This window comes from Lepidochelys kempii, chromosome 7, assembly GCF_965140285.1.
Source record: "Lepidochelys kempii isolate rLepKem1 chromosome 7, rLepKem1.hap1, whole genome shotgun sequence".
In the NCBI taxonomy this organism is placed as follows: domain Eukaryota; kingdom Metazoa; phylum Chordata; order Testudines; family Cheloniidae; genus Lepidochelys; species Lepidochelys kempii.
In genome coordinates, this window is record NC_136386.1 from 33751733 (window position 1) to 33770830 (window position 19098).

Below are 19098 nucleotides of genomic sequence, written 5' to 3' on the forward strand. Positions count from 1 at the left end.
AGCTGGTCTGTGCAGAGATGTTTTATTCAACAGTCACTACACAGAGAACCACACACTAAGGGGCTGACTGCCCTGGCCAACACCAAGCTGCTGCTGGGTTTGTCACAGCTCAGCAGGGAGAGCTCTTCCTCCTGGAGGGAGGGGTGATGGCAAAGCTGCATCTGGTCCACACACTTCAACCTGCAGGAGAGAAGGAGACTGATGAGAGCAGTGCCCCCAGCCAGGGGCAGACAGGGACCCCCAGGGTCAAGCTTCAGAAAGTACCAGTCAGTCACCAGCATCAGACTGGGGCGGTAAGTGCTCATCATATGCTCAACCTCTTGCCTGAGGGAAGGATCATCATGGAGGTGGAGCTAGTTTATTCCAGCAGAAGGCACCACAAGGAGAATGACAGCTCATCCCTGGAGATGGGAGAGGGTCAGCACACAGGGGGCAAGTACAGAGTCAGTGGCAATTACACTCACCCGCTGTGCTCAGATGAGTGTGCTTCCAGGCAGCCCTATGAGAAACAAGCAGAGAACTGCAGGAGAGCCACTTCCCACGGCGTACCCCACTCATCATCCCAATGCTGCCAAAGTCCCATCAGACAGTTCCTTTTGAAACAGAGTCTCCTCCTCTCTCTCCACCGGCCCAGTGGGTTCAACCTTGGCAGGTTCTGGACCAGCATGGACAGTAAGACATGACCTGCTTTCCTCATCAGGACATGGTACCTACCCCACCTCTCACCCACAACCCAGGGACAACCCAGGCCACCACCACCTGTATTGCTATAGAGGGAACAGAGCTCCTCTCTACCAGTCCCTTTCCAGCTGGTGCTTCTCAGCTTACCTGCAGCTCCACCAGTTGACTGCCCATCCCCTGGCAGGAATTCAAAGGCTCCTGAAACAGAAAAAACAGCTGTTGGAGGACTGGGCAAGGAGCAAGCAACCATGTTCTCAACCAACACTGCTGCCAGGCTCCTGGCCTCAGAGGGAACCACTCAGTCACGGGGATCAGACTGGGGCAGTAGGGGGTCTCATCATTGAGGAGCTGGAGAATGGGACAGGACCCCTGCCACAGGGCAGAGCTTGCCATTCAGTTTACAGCCAGGGGCAGGTGTGGTCTCTGCTTAGCTCCCCCTTGCCCATCCCTCCTTTACACCCACAGGCCCATCACTCACTCAACATTCCAGGCACTTCTGACCCCAGGCCTCTGGCTACCTGTTGGAACAGGACAACAGAGTCAGCTACTCCCCAGCACAGATGCCCCAAACTCACCCCAGCTCTGTGCAGTTTCTCAGTTGTTCAAATATTTTCATGTTTATATTAAATCAAAGTGAGCTAGTTTGGCTCATCATTAAAACTGCAGTGAGCGCCTCTTACCGCACAAGACAGCACTGTGCCATGCCTGCCACAATGGGGTGCTGACTAGGCCCCCTTGGCACTACCACAACAGTTTCTCACACCCAGAGCTGGTGCCCTGACACCACCATGAAGCTCTACTCCCCCCACCCTTGTCCCAGTTGTTCAGGGAGGAAACGTTGATCCCAGTGGCATTTGCAGCATCTGGTCTCTTACACATGCTTCTATGCAAGGGACATTTGCAAAGAGCCCTGGAGAGAGGTGAAGGGCACTTACCCATCACTCAGTGCAGAAGAACCATCCACTCCTGCATCTTTAATCTAGGGGAGGAGAGGTTATTTGATCTGAATCCTGAGGCCCTGAATTCTAACTTTGTATCCCTGATAAGGCAAAGCCTGCAGCCTGTTCGTCACCAAGCCTCAGGGTCAAAGTCTCAACAGCAGTGTTCAGCCGAACGAGATTCCAAAGTGAATTCATCATGTCAGTGGGAACAGGCAGCTAGGACTGAGCCCCACCCATCATCATCAGCTGATTATCTGATGTGTATCCTTACCTGGGTAGCTGGATCAGAAGCTGGCTAAGACTCACTCCAGGCACCTGAAAAGAACCAGAGCATCTGAGTAGTGTTTTCTCTCTGCTCAGTGGTATTCATCACCACACTGCTCACATACAAGGTGCTCTGGCTACATCCCTCTCCCCTTGTTGTTTTACAGGGTGCTGCTCCTGCCTGAGATGGCAGTGTGCAGAGCACAGTGTTACGGCACAGGTTAATCAGCCATTACACCCAGGAAACAATGCCAGACCCAGCCCAATGCCCCATCAGACTGTTCCTCTTGGAGCATGTTCTCCTCCTCTCATGCTGCAGGTACCAGTGGGTTCACCTTTGCAGGTTCTGGTACCAAGACAGACAGTAAGATGGCACAAATTTCCTCATTGGGACAGTGGGCAGAGGGGAAGCTAGGACTGTGTAGGTCACTCACCCTTTCCAGATCAAGACATCTCACCTGTACAAAGAGAAGAATTGGGTCAGTGAGCACAGGAATAGAGCACAGCTCATTGGAGCAGGGCCAGAGCAGTTTGATCAGGGCTTTGGTAACTAAATGCCATGAGACAAGTGTCGTCCAGCTAACGTGGTGTCATCCTTTCAAACTGCCACTTGTCAACTGTCGAAGTAATGGCCCATCCCAGAGCTACAGAAGGGGAACTGGCCAGGCCCTACTATGCTAGGGACACTATGTAGGAGATGCATTTACCTGAGACAGGCATTCACCCCCAGGATGAGTTCACCTAGAGGGAAAGCAGAGAGCCCTGTGAGACAGGTGTCTGAATGTGCAGCATCTTCCACCCAAGGGCCAGCTGCCATCAGAACTCTAACATGCTTATTGACCAATGTTCTTCAAAACTTTTCAGAGGAACTAGTTCAGATCACCTGGCAAGGGAGCTGGGCACTGATATACCCAGATGGGAGTGCTCAGCACACACACACACAGCCTTAGCAGGGTAGGCATTCCAGCCCCACAGAGATCAATAAATCCCAATCCTACCTGTATATGAGGCCGGACTCCATCTAGGGGTGGGGGTAACCTGAAACAGAAGGGGCAGATTAACCCTATTACTAGACCAAAAAATCCCACCCCAGGGACGATCTCCAAGTTCTCAGAAGTAAGCTGGCATCACAGACACTCAGCCATATGCTTGTCTGTTTGTATTCATCACTGAACAGCAAGGGAGCAGAAGCCTGACTGGGTCCATGGGAAATACTCCCACATTGCAGCCTGCACTGATCAACCACTGCAGCAGTCCTCAAGCTGGATAGAGGATTGAGCTGCCAGGCACACAGGTCAGAGCCATTCATGGAACCACAAATCCCCATCCTTAGAGGGGGAAAAAAAAAAACTAGATGCTGCCCTAGCTCACACGATCATTTACTAAAAACCCAAGACATTGGAGACAGCACTGTTGCAGTGAGCAGGAGGGAGCGGAAGTTTGGATCACTCCAATACATACAGATCCTAAGCCAGCACTGACCATCCCACTCCATCCTGCCCAGCCATTGATCCGAGCAGGGCATACAGCTTCTGCTGGTCTAAGAGGGATGCATACTTGGAGAGTTAAGGCTGTTTCAGACAGGAGACCCACCTAGCAGACAAGTGAGTCAGTGGATGAGGCTCCACTTAAGCCCCAAGGCAACAGTGTGTGTCCCTGCTCCCACCCCATCAACATTAGGGAAGACAGCTGCACCCTAGACATGGTGTAATGGAGCTGGTTTCCCCTGTGTAGACCACCCCATGTTCTATGTATCTTTTCATCAGAGATTGAAAAAGCTCAACTACTCACCCGTTGAGAGGCTGCAGATGCACATGACCGGTAAGACCCATGCCTTAGAGAAGAGAGACATGAACCTTAACATGCAGTCATGGAATGTTGCTCTTGTAGGAGCAGAGTCATACAACCTGGCCTACCCACTCCCCATGTTAAGGGCAACGTGGGCATATGCTCTCTTCTGGTGCTGTTCCACAAGGGCCTGCCCCTCCCAGCAGGGCTGAAGCACCAGGCCACAGGGGCCTAAATGTGATCCACACCTACCTGAGCTAAGGGCAGTGCCACTCAGAATCTGGTAAAGATTTTCTCCACTGAAGCCTCAGAAAGAGAGAGTTCAGCATTTATCATCTTTGCAGCACTTTCACTTCATGCACCACTCCACTCCCAAGACCAGGGACCCAATTAAAAGCAATGACATGCTGCATTAACAGCAACGTGTCAAACCCCCCCAAACCCGCTCCCTCCCCAGTAGCATGCCCCACTACTTGGTTAGTCTGCTATAGCAGGCAAACATCTGGGAACTTCAGCCATTTAGACACCACAGACAGTATGACACTATGGCCTTATAAATTTAACCATGGACCCCAGGGCCACCTTAAGAGTCCCAAATACCAGGAACACCTGCCTCTGGGAGGTGGGCTGAGTCCTGGGAAGGAGTGAGAATGGGAGGGGAGGTGCAGCTCTAGCCAGAGCTACACAAGCTCCAGCATACATGATGGCATTTGTAACTTACCTAGCAAGCACACCGGAGGTTTAAACCCTGCAAACAGAGAAACAGCATTAGGAACATGGAATGGACACATGTTCCCCATGGCAAAGTGGGCAGGGCTCTAAACTACACCCCAAGATGGGCAAGCTCCCCCATGGTCCCCAGCATCACGGCATAGCTGCCCTTCAAACCCCTGGCCACAGAGGTGGGGGCAAGTCTGTTCTCCTCAGATTTATTTGGGGTCCTCACAAGGCTGTCAGCACAGGTCTGTGATAGGTCTCATCATAGAAAGAACAGGCCTCGCCCCCTCCCCCCCCCGGGCAGGAAACTACTCCTCACCCTTCCTGCCCACAGCACTGGCTAAGACCTTCAGGCTGCCTACTCCTGGGCAAGGGCAGGATGAGGCTAAGTCTTGTGTCCCAGCAATCTGACTGCCAGGGGGCCCTGGCCAGAGGTGGCTCAGCTGGGGGAGAGCACCCCTTGGAGGAGGAGGGGTGCCGCGCGTGGCTGGTGCCTCTAGCAGTAGGTGGGGGAGGGGGACAGGCGGCGGAGGCGCCTAGCCACTGTCCAGGGCGCTAGCTGTGAAGTCGCCCCCGCCCAATACAGCGTTCCTCCGGGGGCGGGGAGACTCCCGGCCCGGCCGGCGCTCCAGACGGGTTTGTCACTGCAGGGCTCCAGCCCTCCTGAGCAGCAGCCGGCGCGGGAGGGTTTCCCTGGGCTACCGGGCGGACCCGCCGGGAGCGCTCCGCGGGGTTGCTGTAGGAGCAATCAGCGGGGAGGAGGCAGCGAGCAGGGCCGCAGGCAAAGGGTTCAGGGGGGCCGCAGAGGCGACATGTGGGGCGGGTCACGAATCCCTACCACGAAGCTACGTGTCGCCTGTGGGGCCCCCAGCCTCCGCAGCGCTCCCTCACCGCAGCACCCGCCCCCCAGCTCCGCACCCCCCATAGCTCGCAACATGGCGGCGGAGCCTGCCCGCGCCTCCCACCCTGCGGGACGCAGCTCCCTGCCCGGTGCCCGAGTCACCCCCTCCCCAAAGAACCGCGGGCAGCAGCAGCCGCCCGCCCCCGGGCAGGGGCTTCCGAAACGGAAGCCGCATGGCCACAGAGAGCACGTCCCCACTCACCCATACTCCGAGCAAACAGCAGCTGAGCAAATGGCCGAGCTTCTCCCCAGCCGGGACTTAAATACCCAAGAGCCAGGGGCATGCTGGGAAATCCCCCTTTCTCATTGAAAGCGAAGGAAGCCAAACGCTCATGTGCAACGAGGGAGTTGGCGAATGAGCAGCAACCTGAGTACGCATGCGCAGGGAGGTGGTGCACTGTGCGAGAGCCTGAAGAAGTGGCGGGATGAACTTCAGCCTGAAGGCGCATGCGCAAAAAGGTGGCGGGTTGAGCGGCAACCTGCAAGCGCAGCAGATGAGGGAATGCGCGGGGATCTGAGTGCGCATGCGCTCTACTGGTGGTGAGGGGATGTGTACTTGGGGCGGTGATTGAGCGGGAACACGCCCTGGTTTTGTGCGTGCGAGCTTGGCGGGAGCTAACTGCGGTGCGATCATCGGTCCTTTGTTCGCAGTGACAGAGCGGAGGAGGGAAAGGAACTCACTCCCCCTTCCTCCTTGGGAATCTCCTCTCCATTGCCCTCCCCTTAGGGCCCCGCCGGGCCACCCGCGGGTCTCTCCCCCGCACAGAAATTACCTGAAGGATCCCTGGCTCCGGTGGACCACCCCCAGCAGAAACTCGCTTCAACTCGGCCTCTGCCCACCGCCAGGGAGCGTGTCTGGTTCCTCCCAAAGACCCAGCCAGAACCCCGGGGAGCCCCCACCCCCCGGACGTGGCTCCCTCCATGGGGGTTACACTGGAAGAGCTACAGCGCAGAGGTTACTCTGTTTACAGGCGGCCAGTCAATTCCCCCATGTAGACAAGCCCCTTAGACTGCAGCGGGGGGGTCCCGACAGCCGGCTCTGCTCACTCTCCAGAGCTCGCTTCGCTTTTGGCCGCTGCTGCCTCTACTCGTGGCTGTGGAGCTCTGGCGCCACCTGCTGGCTGTGATTTCAAAGCGTGGTAGAAAAACAAATTTCAGAGTAAAAAGAAAAGGAGTACTTGTGGCACCTTAGAGACTAACCAATTTATTAGAGCATGAGCTTTCGTGAGCTACAGCTCACTTCATCAGATGCATATCGTGGAAACTGCAGCAGACTTTATATACACACAGAGAATATGAAACAATACCTCCTCCCACCCCACTGTCCTGCTGGTAATAGCTTATCTAAAGTGATCATCAGGTGGGCCATTTCCAGCACAAATCCAGGTTTTCTCACCCTCCACCCCCCCCACACAAATTCACTCTCCTGCTGGTGATAGCCCATCCAAAGTGACAACTCTTTACACAATGTGCATGATAATAAAGTTGGGCTATTTCCTGCACAAATCCAGGTTCTCTCACATCCCCCCCCACCCCCATACACACACAAACTCACTCTCCTGCTGGTAATAGCTCATCCAAACTGACCACTCTTCAAGTTTAAATCCAAGTTAAACCAGAACATCTGGGGGGGGGGTAGGAAAGAACAAGAGGAAACAGGCTACCTTGCATAATGACTTAGCCACTCATGTCAAGGTTCCTCCCCCACTCTGAACTCTAGGGTACAGATGTGGGGACCTGCATGAAAAAAACCTCCTAAGCTTATCTTTACCAGCTTAGGTCAAAACTTCCCCAAGGTACAAAATATTCCCCCCGTTGTCCTTGGACTGGCCGCTACCACCACCAAACTAATACTGGTTACTGGGGAAGAGCTGTTTGGACGCGTCTTTCCCCCCAAAATACTTCCCAAAACCCTGCACCCCACTTCCTGGACAAGGTTTGGTAAAAAGCCTCACCAATTTGCCTAGGTGACTACAGACCCAGACCTTTGTATCTTAAGAACAATGAACAATCCTCCCAACACTTGCACCCCCCCTTTCCTGGGAAATGTTGGATAAAAAGCCTCACCAATTTGCATAGGTGACCACAGACCCAAACCCTTGGATCTGAGAACAATGAAAAAGCATTCAGTCTTTTACAAGAAGACTTTTAATAAAAAATAGAAGTAAATAGAAATAAAGAAATCCCCCCCTGTAAAATCAGGATGGTAGATATCTTACAGGGTAATTAGATTCAAAAACATAGAGAACCCCTCTAGGCAAAACCTTAAGTTACAAAAAAGATACACAGACAGAAATAGTTATTCTATTCAGCACAATTCTTTTCTCAGCCATTTAAAGAAATCATAATCTAACACATACCTAGCTAGATTACTTACTAAAAGTTCTAAGACTCCATTCCTGGTCTATCCCCGGCCAAGACGACTACAGACAGACCCAGACCCTTTGTTTCTCTCCCTCCTCCCAGCTTTTGAAAGTATCTTGTCTCCTCATTGGTCATTTTGGTCAGGTGCCAGCGAGGTTACCTTTAGCTTCTTAACCCTTTACAGGTGAGAGGAGCTTTCCCCTGGCCAGGAGGGATTTCAAAGGGGTTTACCCTTCCCTTTATATTTATGACACGCCCCCCAAATCTCAGCTAGGGTGAAACACTGGCTGGGATTTCTTCCTGGAGCTCTAGGAAAACAGAGTTAATAAGACACATGCATCTCTAAATATACTACCAAGTACATAAAGACTAACAATATTTTCCACATCTCAAGGACGATTTTAACCAGTTGATTCTAGGAAACTTTCACGGGAGAGTGCATCAGCCACTTTGTTAGAAGCTCCTGAGATGTGTTGGATGTCGAAATCAAAATCTTGGAGAGCTAAACTCCACCAAAGAAGTTTTTTGTTAGTTTCTTTGACGGTGTGAAGCCACTTTAGTGCAGCATGGTCGGTTTGCAGGTGGAAACGCCGTCCCCAAACATATGGGCATAGCTTTTCCAGAGCGTAGACAATGGCATAACATTCTTTTTCAGTGACTGACCAGTTGCTTTCCCTCTCAGACAGTTTTTTGCTGAGAAACACTACAGGGTGGAATTCTTGATCAGGTCCTTTCTGCATTAAAACTGCTCCCACACCACGCTCGGATGCATCTGTGGTTACTAGGAACGGTTTGTCAAAGTCTGGGGCCCTTAGTACAGGGTCAGACATGAGTGTCGCTTTAAGCTTGTTAAAGGCCTTCTGACACTTTCCGGTCCACTGAACAGCATTTGGCTGTTTCTTTTTGGTTAGGTCTGTCAGTGGGGCAGCGATTTGGCTGTAGTGCGGTACAAATCGTCTGTAATAACCGGCCAAGCCTAAGAAGGATTGAACCTGTTTCTTTGACTTTGGGACAGGCCACTTTTGGATAGCATCCACTTTGGCCTGTAGGGGGCTGATAGTTCCTTGACCCACCTGGTGTCCAAGGTAAGTCACTCTGTTTAGGCCTATTTGACACTTCTTAGCCTTAACAGTTAGTCCTGCCTCCCTTATGCGCTCAAGGACTTTTTCTAGATGTTCCAGGTGGTCTGCCCAGGAATCCGAAAATATGGCCACATCGTCAAGGTAGGCGACTGCATATTCTCCTAATCCCGCTAGGAGACCATCTACAAGTCTTTGGAAAGTGGCAGGCCAGTCCTTGCCTACAGACAGCCCCGCAACCTGAAGCAAATACTCACCAACAACCACATACCACACAACAGAACCACTAACCCAGGAACTTATCCTTGTAACAAAGCCCGTTGCCAATTGTGCCCACATATCTATTCAGGGGACACCATCACAGGGCCTAATAACATCAGCCACACTATCAGAGGCTCGTTCACCTGCACATCCACCAATGTGATATATGCCATCATGTGCCAGCAATGCCCCTCTGCCATGTACATTGGTCAAACTGGACAGTCTCTACGTAAAAGAATAAATGGACACAAATCAGATGTCAAGAATTCTAACATTCATAAACCAGTTGGAGAACACTTCAATCTCTCTGGTCACGCAATTACAGACATGAAGGTCGCTATCTTAAAACAAAAAAAATTCAAATCCAGACTCCAGCGAGAAACTGCTGAATTGAAATTCATTTGCAAATTGGATACTATTAATTTAGGCTTAAATAGAGACTGGGAGTGGCTAAGTCATTATGCAAGGTAGCCTGTTTCCTCTTGTTTTTTCCTACCCCCCCCCAGATGTTCTGGTTTAACTTGGATTTAAACTTGAAGAGTGGTCAGTTTGGATGAGCTATTACCAGCAGGAGAGTGAGTTTGTGTGTGTATGGGGGTGGGGGGGATGTGAGAAAACCTGGATTTGTGCAGGAAATAGCCCAACTTGATTGTCATGCACATTGTGTTAAAGAGTTGTCACTTTGGATGGGCTATCCAGCAGGAGAGTGAATTTGTGGGGGGGGGTGGAGGGTGAGAAAACCTGGATTTGTGCTGGAAATGGCCCACCTGATGATCACTTTAGATAAGCTATTACCAGCAGGACAGTGGGGTGGGAGGAGGTATTGTTTCATATTCTCTGTGTATATATAAAGTCTGCTGCAGTTTCCAAGATATGCATCTGATGAAGTGAGCTGTAGCTCACGAAAGCTCATGCTCAAATAAATTGGTTAGTCTCTAAGGTGCCACAAGTACTCCTTCACTGAGCACTTCACAGCTCTGCAGCGTCACACTCTGCATGATGTACTCTCCTCCCAAAGCTCCCTGGAGAGGTGGTAAATAGTTTAATCTTTACAGAGCAATTGGAAAGGAGCAGCCGCCTGGAGTGTCCCAAGCTCTTTAGCGCTCATCACCCCTTAACGAGGGGGCGGGGCTACTCAGGGAGAACAGGGCTTTAAAAAACCGGTTCCTGAGCAACCAGAGGAGCTAGTGAACAGAAGCAGCTCATAGGGGAGTTTTGTTGGGGGGGGGGAGATACACTTAATTAACGTTCTTTATCGAGGCTGTTTATTGCCTTAAGTTTAAAAACAACAATAAAGGAAACAGCTGCAGGAGTAAAAAGAGAATGCAGGCAGAAGTCCAGACACAGAGTAGGGGCTGTCCAGTTTATTGCACTGAATGCAGCACGTATGATTATCTGCTCAATGGGTGGGTGGCGTATGTGTGCATTCAGTGCAAGGAGCTCCTGGCCCTCAAAAGAGACCGTGTATGGGCTTTGGAGGCCAGAGTGGCTGACCTGGAGGAGGTAAGGGAGACAGAGAGGTACATAGATGAGACATTCCGGGACACAGTAGAATGCTGTCACCCCCAGTCTGACAGCCCCTGTGCTGTTGAGGCGGATGAAAGTCTCAGGGAAGGAGAACATCCAACTGGAGCAGAGGGAAATGATCCCATAGTTGGGACCCTCCTCCCAGATGATGTCATGGTATCCTGTCATACAGGTGACTGAGCCCGGGCTACCCGCCCTCTCAGCCCCCCCCGGCCAGGTGGCTGAGCCCGGGCTACCCGCCCTCTCAGCCCCCCCCCGGCCAGGTGGCTGAGCCCGGGCTACCCGCCCTCTCAGCCCCCCCCCGGCCAGGTGGCTGAGCCCGGGCTACCCGCCCTCTGAGCCCCCCCCCCGGCCAGGTGGCTGAGCCCGGGCTACCCGCCCTCTGAGCCCCCCCCCCCCCCGGCCAGGTGGCTGAGCCCGGGCTACCCGCCCTCTGAGCCCCCCCCCCCCCCCCCCGGCCAGGTGGCTGAGCCCGGGCTACCCGCCCTCTGAGCCCCCCCCCCCCCGGCCAGGTGGCTGAGCCCGGGCTACCCGCCCTCTGAGCCCCCCCCCCCCCCCGGCCAGGTGGCTGAGCCCGGGCTACCCGCCCTCTGAGCCCCCCCCCCCCCCCCGGCCAGGTGGCTGAGCCCGGGCTACCCGCCCTCTGAGCCCTCCCCCCCCGGCCAGGTGGCTGAGCCCGGGCTACCCGCCCTCTGAGCTCCCCCCCCCCCCGGCCAGGTGGCTGAGCCCGGGCTACCCGCCCTCTGAGCCCCCCCCCTCCCCGGCCAGGTGGCTGAGCCCGGGCTACCCGCCCTCTGAGCCCCCCCCTCCCCGGCCAGGTGGCTGAGCCCGGGCTACCCGCCCTCTGAGCCCCCCCCGGCCAGGTGGCTGAGCCCGGGCTACCCGCCCTCTCAGCCCCCCCCTCCCCGGCCAGGTGGCTGAGCCCGGGCTACCCGCCCTCTCAGCCCCCCCCCCCCGGCCAGGTGGCTGAGCCCGGGCTACCCGCCCTCTCAGCCCCCCCCCCGGCCAGGTGGCTGAGCCCGGGCTACCCGCCCTCTGACCCCGCCCCCCGCCAGGTGGCTGAGCCCGGGCTACCCGCCCTCTCAGCCCCCCCCTCCCCGGCCAGGTGGCTGAGCCCGGGCTACCCGCCCTCTCAGCCCCCCCCCCCGGCCAGGTGGCTGAGCCCGGGCTACCCGCCCTCTCAGCCCCCCCCCCCGGCCAGGTGGCTGAGCCCGGGCTACCCGCCCTCTGACCCCGCCCCCCGCCAGGTGGCTGAGCCCGGGCTACCCGCCCTCTGACCCCGCCCCCCCCCGGCCAGGTGGCTGAGCCCGGGCTACCCGCCCTGTGAGGAGGCCCCGCTTCCCCAGTGGGCGCCGGCGCTCTGGCTGACCAGACCCCTCTGTCTCCGGCGAGAGACACGCTCTGCGCTGCGGGGACAGAGCCTGGCCACAGGGTCCCGGCCTGGGGCTCGGTCCCGGGGGAGCCGCTTTGGCCGTTGGAATTCTCCCTTCGGAGCAGGAGGTAGGTGAGGTCCCAGCTGCCATTGGACCAACTTCCCGGGGGGAGACACGCGGTGGAGCGCGCACCTCTCGCTCCCTGCCGCCCGGACCTGCCCGTGCCGGGGGGGGACAATGGCAAAGTTTGGCTCGCAGACTCTTCTCCCCCCCCACCCCAGCGGAAAGCAGCGGCCTCCCAGCTGTTGCTCCTACGTGGGGGGCGCAGCTCGGAGGCGCCGGCTGCTGGGGGGGGGGGGCGAGCATGTGGCCGAGCGGTGCCAGCAAACCCTGGCAGAAATCTGGGGGGGGGGGGCACCTGACCGTAACTCGTCCCCCATCACCTCTGCTGGCATCGCTCGGGGAGGTGGATGAAGGGCAGCGGCGGGAGAGCCGCCCCTGCCGCCCCGCTGAGTGGCCAGGCTGAAGTGCTGCCGCGGGGCAGCTGCAGCGGCTCCGTGTCGAGATCGGAGAGGCCGGACCTGACTCCGGTGTGACTTGAGGGGCTCAGAATTCGCTCTGTTTCCCTTCCGATGTGAAGGCGAATAAGGAAGGAAACCCTGTTACCTGATCACAGCTCCTGGGTTGTCTGTGATCCTGGGACTGCCCTAAGGAATCCAGGTAAACCGCAATCGGTCGAGGTACTTATCCGGCCCCCGCCGCCGCAGTCTCTGTGCACCTCGTGATTCTATCGCTGCACTGCTTGTGAGGTGGGGAAGTGTTGTTCTTCCTTGATAGGGGCCCTGGGAAATTAAATGACGAGCCCAGGGTCACCTAGGGAACTTGGCCCAGATTCTTAAAGGTATTTAGGCACTTAACTCGCATTGAAATCAGTGGGAGTTAAGCATCTAAACACCTTTGAGGTCCGATCTGGGCCTCTGTGGTTGAGTTAGGAATAGAACCAATGACTTCCCAGGCTCAGTTCAGTACCCTACCTACTAGACCTTCCTTTTCTCCCACTTGAAATGAAGCCAGCAGTTACACCGGGCCTCCCCGGGGGCTAACTTTTATACATGTGCATGTTTTTTCAGTCGCACATGGATCATGGGTGTGATTTAAATCCACAGCCAAGACCTGTCCTGCTTAACTACAGGCATAAACTACCCAAGGAGATAGGTCCCAGTTCCTCCTTGTATTGGTGGTGTCCTGGAAATGAGCTGATCTGTCCCTGCTACCTCTACTTTCTGGCTGTTGTGGCCTCCCAAGAGCTGGTGGGGAAAGGGGAGGCGCCTGGGGTATTATTTAAGTTGGGATTCTCCCTATGGGGATGAGGTAATTCAGTCTTTGGCAGCAGGGGAGTAGCGGCAGGAGCTCTGAAAGACGACGATCCTGGTGAGTGCCCACAGAGATGTGTGGAAAGGGGACTATTCTGGCTGTAGTTGGTGGGACCTGTCTATTGTTTGTTAAGCTCCTGTGTCTGTCTCATTTATGGCTAATTTTAGCCCTTCCCTTTGGGTGATTTAGGTTTCCTTTTTGGGGGGAGGGGCGGACAGAGAGAAGTGTGCCAAGAATAAATGGTTAGTGCCAACAGTGTATTTCGCATTGGCAAAAGTAAACAAGAGTAGGGCCAGGTGCACGCTACAGACTTACATCGGCATAACTGCGTTGCTCAGGGATGTGAAAAATCCGCTGCAGCCGTGGCACCAACAGGCGCTCAGCGTAGCTGCTGTTTGTCTGCAGGAGAGAGCTCTCCCGCAGACCCAGCAATTCCACCCCCAAGGAGCAGCAGCAGCAGCAGCTCCTGCACACACCCCGCTGTTCACACGGGCGCTTTTCATAGTTAAACTTCTGTTTTTCCTGAGCGTTGGTGGGGTTTTTTTGTTTTTGTTTTGTTAACACCCCAGAAAGACAAGTTCCAGAGTAGACAAAGCCTCGGAGTTTCACTGCTTGCTAAGTACAAGGTGGAATAGATTGTTTAGCGTAGTTAGCACATTTCAAGGGCCCCTTCAAGGTGAAGTGGCCTGTTAACACTCCTCCCGTCACAGGAAAGAAAGTAAAGGGGCGGAGGAGAAAGCAGTTGGGGGAGGCTGTTAGTGGTTTACAGATTGTAGTAAATAAACCATCAACCCAGTATCTTTGTTCGGTCCAGGATTTTTAGTGTCTGGCAAAGTTATGAATTTCAACTCCCAGGCCCGTCTTTTTGAAAATGTTGTGCAGGTTTCCTTTGAGGATGAGGGCTGATAGATCACATACAAGAGTGATTGTTCTGTGAGAAGTGCTCACCCACAGATGATGTGGTGGTCTTGTCCTTTCATTTTCCTGTTAATTTGTGAGCATAGTGATTCTCTGGTTTCACCCACATAGTTGTTGTTGGGGCATTTAGTGCACTGGATGAGGTAAACCACATGTTGTGATTGGAATTGGCATGTGTAGGACCCATGGATCTTGAAAGGTGTGTTGTGGAGTGTGTTGATCATTGTAGCAGTGGAGATGTGTCTGCAGGTTTTGCGTCTGGTGCTGCTGTGAGTTGGTGTGTCCTGGTCTGTGGGGAGCTTGCTTCTGATGATGAGCTTGGAGAGATTAGGGGTTGTTTTGAAGGCCAGAAGTGGGGGTTCAGGAAAGATTTCTTTCAGGATGGTGTTTCTATCAAGTATGGGTTTTAGTTGTTTGTTACCCCATATGGGTTGCAGTGTAGGGTGTAGTAGGTGACCACTAGGGGTGTGCGGTCGGTGGGGGTTTTATTTCTGTATTGAAGCACGTTTCCTTGGTGTATCTGGGTGGCCCATTCCATGATGCGATGTACTTCTGTGGTGGGGTGTCCCCCTTTGGCGAAGGCGGTTTTGCGTGTGTTAAGGTGCCTGTCCCGGACTGTCTCCTCAGAGCATATTCTGTGGTATCTGAGTGCCTGCCAGTAGACAACAGATTGCTTGGTGTGTTCTGGGGTGATTTCCGGATCTGTGAAGATAGGTGTGGTGGTCCGTGGGTTTCCTCTCTGTAGTTGTCTGTAGGGTTCCGAGCGTTGGCAAACACTGTCCTCTGTGTGTACTTGCTTGTCCAAAGGGGAGTGGGTGGGGTGGCACCAGTGGGTTTCGGAGTTCAGAGAGAAAAGGAGTTCTTGTGGCCCCTTAGAGACTAACCAATTTATTTGAGCATGAGCTTTCGTGAGTGAGCTGTAGCTCACGAAAGCTCATGCTCAAATAAATTGGTTAGTCTCTAAGGGGCCACAAGTACTCCTTTTCTTTTTGCGAATACAGCCTAACACGGCTGTTACTCTGAAAGGAGTTCAGAGAATATCCGGTGTGTGGGGCTCTTGGCACCTTGCAGGATCAAGGCCTTTGAGTGTATTTGTAATGTAAGGAGAGTGTTCTTGTTGGTCAGAGGGACATTTCTGCAGGTTATCAAATGGAACACACTTCTGTGTAGACCTGAGTAATGGGGTTGGGGGGAGGGGGAGAAACTTACCTGTGGGCAACTTATTCCACCGTTGCCCATTCTGGGGCTTCTCCCACCTTTCTGTCGACAGCTGGTACTGGCCACAGTTGGAGACAGGGCTAGTGGAATTGCAGGGAACTCCTTTGTATTGTTTTTGTGTAAAGTCAAAGAAGCAGCTTGGAGGAAAGGGACCTGAGAGCCCTCTGTGGCTATTCGGCTGCAGAGAAGCCAGTGGACTGACTGGTTTCACTTCTCAGAAGTTATTAGCAGGTAGCAAGGAATGTTTGAAAGCCACTCAACTGCATGCAAAGCTCAATAAAGACTCTTCTAGTTGTTCTCTGAACCTAAGTGGGAGTGGGACCACATGTTTGGGTTTCAGAGGGGTTGTTCTGTTTAGGGGACAACTGAACTATTTTGTTCTTAGGTAAAAGATCAGTGACTGGTGGGTGCCGGTGCCCTGCGTAACTATACAGGAAGATCACCACAGCATTCCCTCCCATCCCCCCCAAGTGCAGAAGGTGTTACTCACCTAATTTTTCTAACCTGGAAAAGTCTGATATCTAGTTTTATGTCCCCCTGCCCCGCTCAAAGGAGCCGGGGGAACAGACTAAGGTCTGTGGAGCAAAGGCTGCTTCTCAAGCTATGTCTGTGCTGTGCCTGACACAATGGATCCGTAACCTCAACTGGGTTCCCAGGTGCTACTGTCCTAGTAATATTAATACTACTACTAATAAAGGCTCCAACCCCGTAACTCTGCTCGCCTACCTCTTTCCTGCCTGTAGTCTTTGTTGTAGAACTTGAATCCTTGGTGCCACGGAGCTCCTTGGCCCCCACTGACTCTGGGAGGGGAAGATGCAGAAATCTAAAATTAACATATGCGCTTGGAACAATGCTGGTCTTTCAGACTCTGCAAGTGTGAGAATACTTCCCTTATCAATAGTGCTTTTCAACCAGTCATCTGGTATCAGTCCGGCTCCGTGAGATGGAACAGGATCTAGCTCCTGTCTTTGGTACTTAGTGGATCCCCATTACAATAGTATTTGAGCCCCTCGCAATCTGCAGGGCCTGGCTGTTGTTCCCTCTTTACAGGTGGGGAACTGAGGCACAGGGAAGCGAAGCGACTTACCGAAGGTAACAAAGGGAGTCTGTGGTGGAGCAGGGAACTGCACCCAGATCTCCTAAATCACAGGCTGGTGCCCCACCGCAGCTCTGCATCTTACAAAGAGAGACACCACACCCTAAGCCAACACACAGCTCAATTTTTTTTCCCTCTTTTTCTCTCCTCCCCCGCCCCCCGTTCCTCACTGGTAGTTTCCCGGAGGGGACGTACGCCGTTCCTGGAGGTACCGCAGTACCAGGTCGATGTGTGGCGTGGATGGAGCAAGCTCCTATTCCGTCTCCCTGGCAGAGCAGAGCTCAGTACATCCGGAAAGGTGCATATTTTGCACAATGCCATGTGTTCCAGTTGTTTGTTCCTATCTCCTGAATCTACCACCCTGTGACTTTCTGTGGCGCATGCAGGAGAAGATCCCCATAACAGAAAAGAGAAGTCAGGTTCCGTTTCCACTGCCTTATCGTGTGATGTGCTGGAGAGCTGCTTATCCCTGTTCCTGCGCGGCATGCGCTCTGAATATAAATCTGTCACTGGGGAAATTAGAATCCAAAGAGCTTCTGAGGGGCAGGTCTGCTGTAGCTCTGTGAAGAAGAGACCGAGACTGTTAAGACTCTGGGGGTTCCCAGTTTGATATTTAAGTATTGGAAAATGTGCCATTTATTGGGGAGGGGCTGTCATCTCAAAGGTTCCTTTGCCTTTCCCTCCCTTCCTTTCGCTGCCTCTCAGACTAGGTAAAGCTGCAACAATAGATTCCTACATTTTAAGGGCAGCAGGGACAATGGGATCATTTGATCTGACCGCCTGTGTAACGCAGGCCATAGAATTTCATCCATTTTCCCCTGTACGGAGCCAAGTAACGTGTTGGACTACGTTGGCATGCAGGCCTGATGGCTGGAGAGAGGGAGAATACAACACTGCCCTCAGCAGTTTCTTCCAGTGGGGCACCAGTGAACATGCCAAAGCTATCAACTCCGTCACTTGGGAGCCCTGCAGCTTTAGGTGCTTGTCTGCATGGGAATAGTTCCTGCCATGGCCATAGCAGAATAGCTTTGGAAGCGGAGTAGTCATTTTTGGGAATAAAGTTGTTTTTATTTGGAACGGTGTCCGGGGGTTATACTGGAAGAGCTACAGCGCAGTGCTTACTCTGCTTCTAGGAGGCCAGTCAATTCCCCCATGTAGACAAGCCTTTAGACTGCAGGTTTTGTGGGTCCCAACAGCCAGCTCTGCTCAGTCTCCAGAGCTCACTTCATTTTGGCAGCTTTCTCTTTCTCCCTCCCTCCCCCGTTGGGGCGATGGAGCTCTGGCGCCACCTGCTGGTCCTGATTTCAAAGCTGGAGGGGGAAACAACTCTCGAGCCCCTGAGCCCTGGTCTACGGTTCCAGCCTATGTTGCTATAAAATGCATTGCCTGAGCGACGCATTATATCGACCTAGCCCCCCGCTCACCCCCCCCCCCCCCGTGTAGACTGGTTTCTACTAGGGAGAGCGCTACCGCTTCTCTGGGAGGGGAAGCACCTATGCTGACGGGAGAAGCTCTTTCAGTGGCACAGGTAGCCTCTCCACTAAATGCTTCAGGGGCCCAGCTGCAGCGCTGTAAGTGTGAGCACCTGCCTGGGATAAATCAATTGCCACAAACCAGCCTTTCCCAGAAGAAACAACGAGGAGTCCTTGTGGCACCTTAGAGACGAAAACATTTATTTGGGCTCACTTCATCAGATGCAAGGAGTGAAAAATACAGTAGGCGGGTATAAATATACAGCCCATGAAAAGATGGGGGGGTGGGGGGGAGTCAGGGCTAACGAGGCCAATTCCCAACAGTTGACAAGCAGGTGTGAATATCAACAGAGGGGAAATTACTTCTTGTAGTGACCCAGCCCCTCCCAGTCTTTATTCAGGCCTAATTTGATGGTGTCAAGTTTGCAAATTAATTCCGGCGCTGCAGTTTCTCGTTGACTCCTCTTTGTTTTGCTGATGCAGACTCACAGGGCTACCCCTCTGAAACCTTTCACAGAAGAGTAACACTGAGCCCTTCACAGCTGTAAAGCACATCACAAACACTGCACTCCTCCGAGAGGAGGTAAATAGTTTAATCTTCGCTCTGCAGAGCCATTTGAAAGGGGCAGCCACCTGAAGTGTCCTGTCCCAAGCCACATCGTAGGAACCAGAAGTTAAATATGAGTGTTTTGAACGTCTGTTACAGAGGATGGGGCCCCTGGGTGCAGTACCACACCTGCTGCCTTCACTTGAGCTTACAAACCGAAACACATAGACCGGGTCTGTTGGGTGGGGAGAAGAATAGGACCTGTCTATATAATCATAATGCAATTTTTTTATATATATATAATATTGAAGGTCACATGTATATAAAGAAGTGTCTCCCTGATAAACCCTTATTCATGCCTCCTCCTGTTGAAAGTACTCACTGCGCAAAGTAGAGTCCCAGCTTTTGAAATAATTCTCTAGTAACACCTCACCTCTCTGGACTCACAAAATTACAACAGAAATTTTGATAAATAAGCCAAGAGACTGAATGCTTGAGAATAAAACTGTTGTGAAGACCGGTTTACAGGGCAGAGTTCAACTGAGTCTGTTTTTCAACCACAATAGTCTCCCCAGGG

At 53.3% G+C, this 19098-nt stretch overlaps 1 long non-coding RNA gene and 9 other non-coding genes across 13 annotated transcripts; all 10 read right to left on the reverse strand.

The window, feature by feature from the left end:
• Positions 1-5: 5 nt before the first annotated feature.
• LOC140914397 (uncharacterized) lies at positions 6-5568 on the reverse strand. Of its 4 annotated transcripts, XR_012159845.1 has the most exons (12): positions 5495-5568; positions 4396-4422; positions 3678-3720; positions 2885-2924; positions 2594-2627; positions 2321-2344; positions 1894-1937; positions 1617-1660; positions 1160-1199; positions 829-879; positions 465-499; positions 6-180 (listed from the first exon to the last, which is right to left on the reverse strand). It is a non-coding gene; the product is annotated as an uncharacterized LOC140914397 (long non-coding RNA). The 4 variants fall into 4 exon arrangements; XR_012159846.1 differs by lacking the exon at positions 2594-2627; XR_012159847.1 differs by lacking the exon at positions 2321-2344.
• On the reverse strand, positions 248-315 carry LOC140915424 (small nucleolar RNA SNORD31). The gene has a single exon (XR_012160162.1). It is a non-coding gene; the product is annotated as a small nucleolar RNA SNORD31 (small nucleolar RNA).
• On the reverse strand, positions 578-702 carry LOC140915427 (small nucleolar RNA SNORD22). Its single transcript, XR_012160165.1, has one exon. It is a non-coding gene; the product is annotated as a small nucleolar RNA SNORD22 (small nucleolar RNA).
• LOC140915425 (small nucleolar RNA SNORD31) lies at positions 962-1029 on the reverse strand. Its single transcript, XR_012160163.2, has one exon. It is a non-coding gene; the product is annotated as a small nucleolar RNA SNORD31 (small nucleolar RNA).
• On the reverse strand, positions 1271-1341 carry LOC140915419 (small nucleolar RNA SNORD29). Its single transcript, XR_012160156.1, has one exon. It is a non-coding gene; the product is annotated as a small nucleolar RNA SNORD29 (small nucleolar RNA).
• LOC140915423 (small nucleolar RNA SNORD30) lies at positions 1755-1824 on the reverse strand. The gene has a single exon (XR_012160160.1). It is a non-coding gene; the product is annotated as a small nucleolar RNA SNORD30 (small nucleolar RNA).
• On the reverse strand, positions 2154-2279 carry LOC140915426 (small nucleolar RNA SNORD22). Its single transcript, XR_012160164.1, has one exon. It is a non-coding gene; the product is annotated as a small nucleolar RNA SNORD22 (small nucleolar RNA).
• Positions 2698-2774, reverse strand: LOC140915420 (small nucleolar RNA SNORD28). Its single transcript, XR_012160157.1, has one exon. It is a non-coding gene; the product is annotated as a small nucleolar RNA SNORD28 (small nucleolar RNA).
• On the reverse strand, positions 2993-3061 carry LOC140915421 (small nucleolar RNA SNORD27). The gene has a single exon (XR_012160158.1). It is a non-coding gene; the product is annotated as a small nucleolar RNA SNORD27 (small nucleolar RNA).
• On the reverse strand, positions 3943-4018 carry LOC140915422 (small nucleolar RNA SNORD26). Its single transcript, XR_012160159.1, has one exon. It is a non-coding gene; the product is annotated as a small nucleolar RNA SNORD26 (small nucleolar RNA).
• Positions 5569-19098: the final 13530 nt, after the last annotated feature.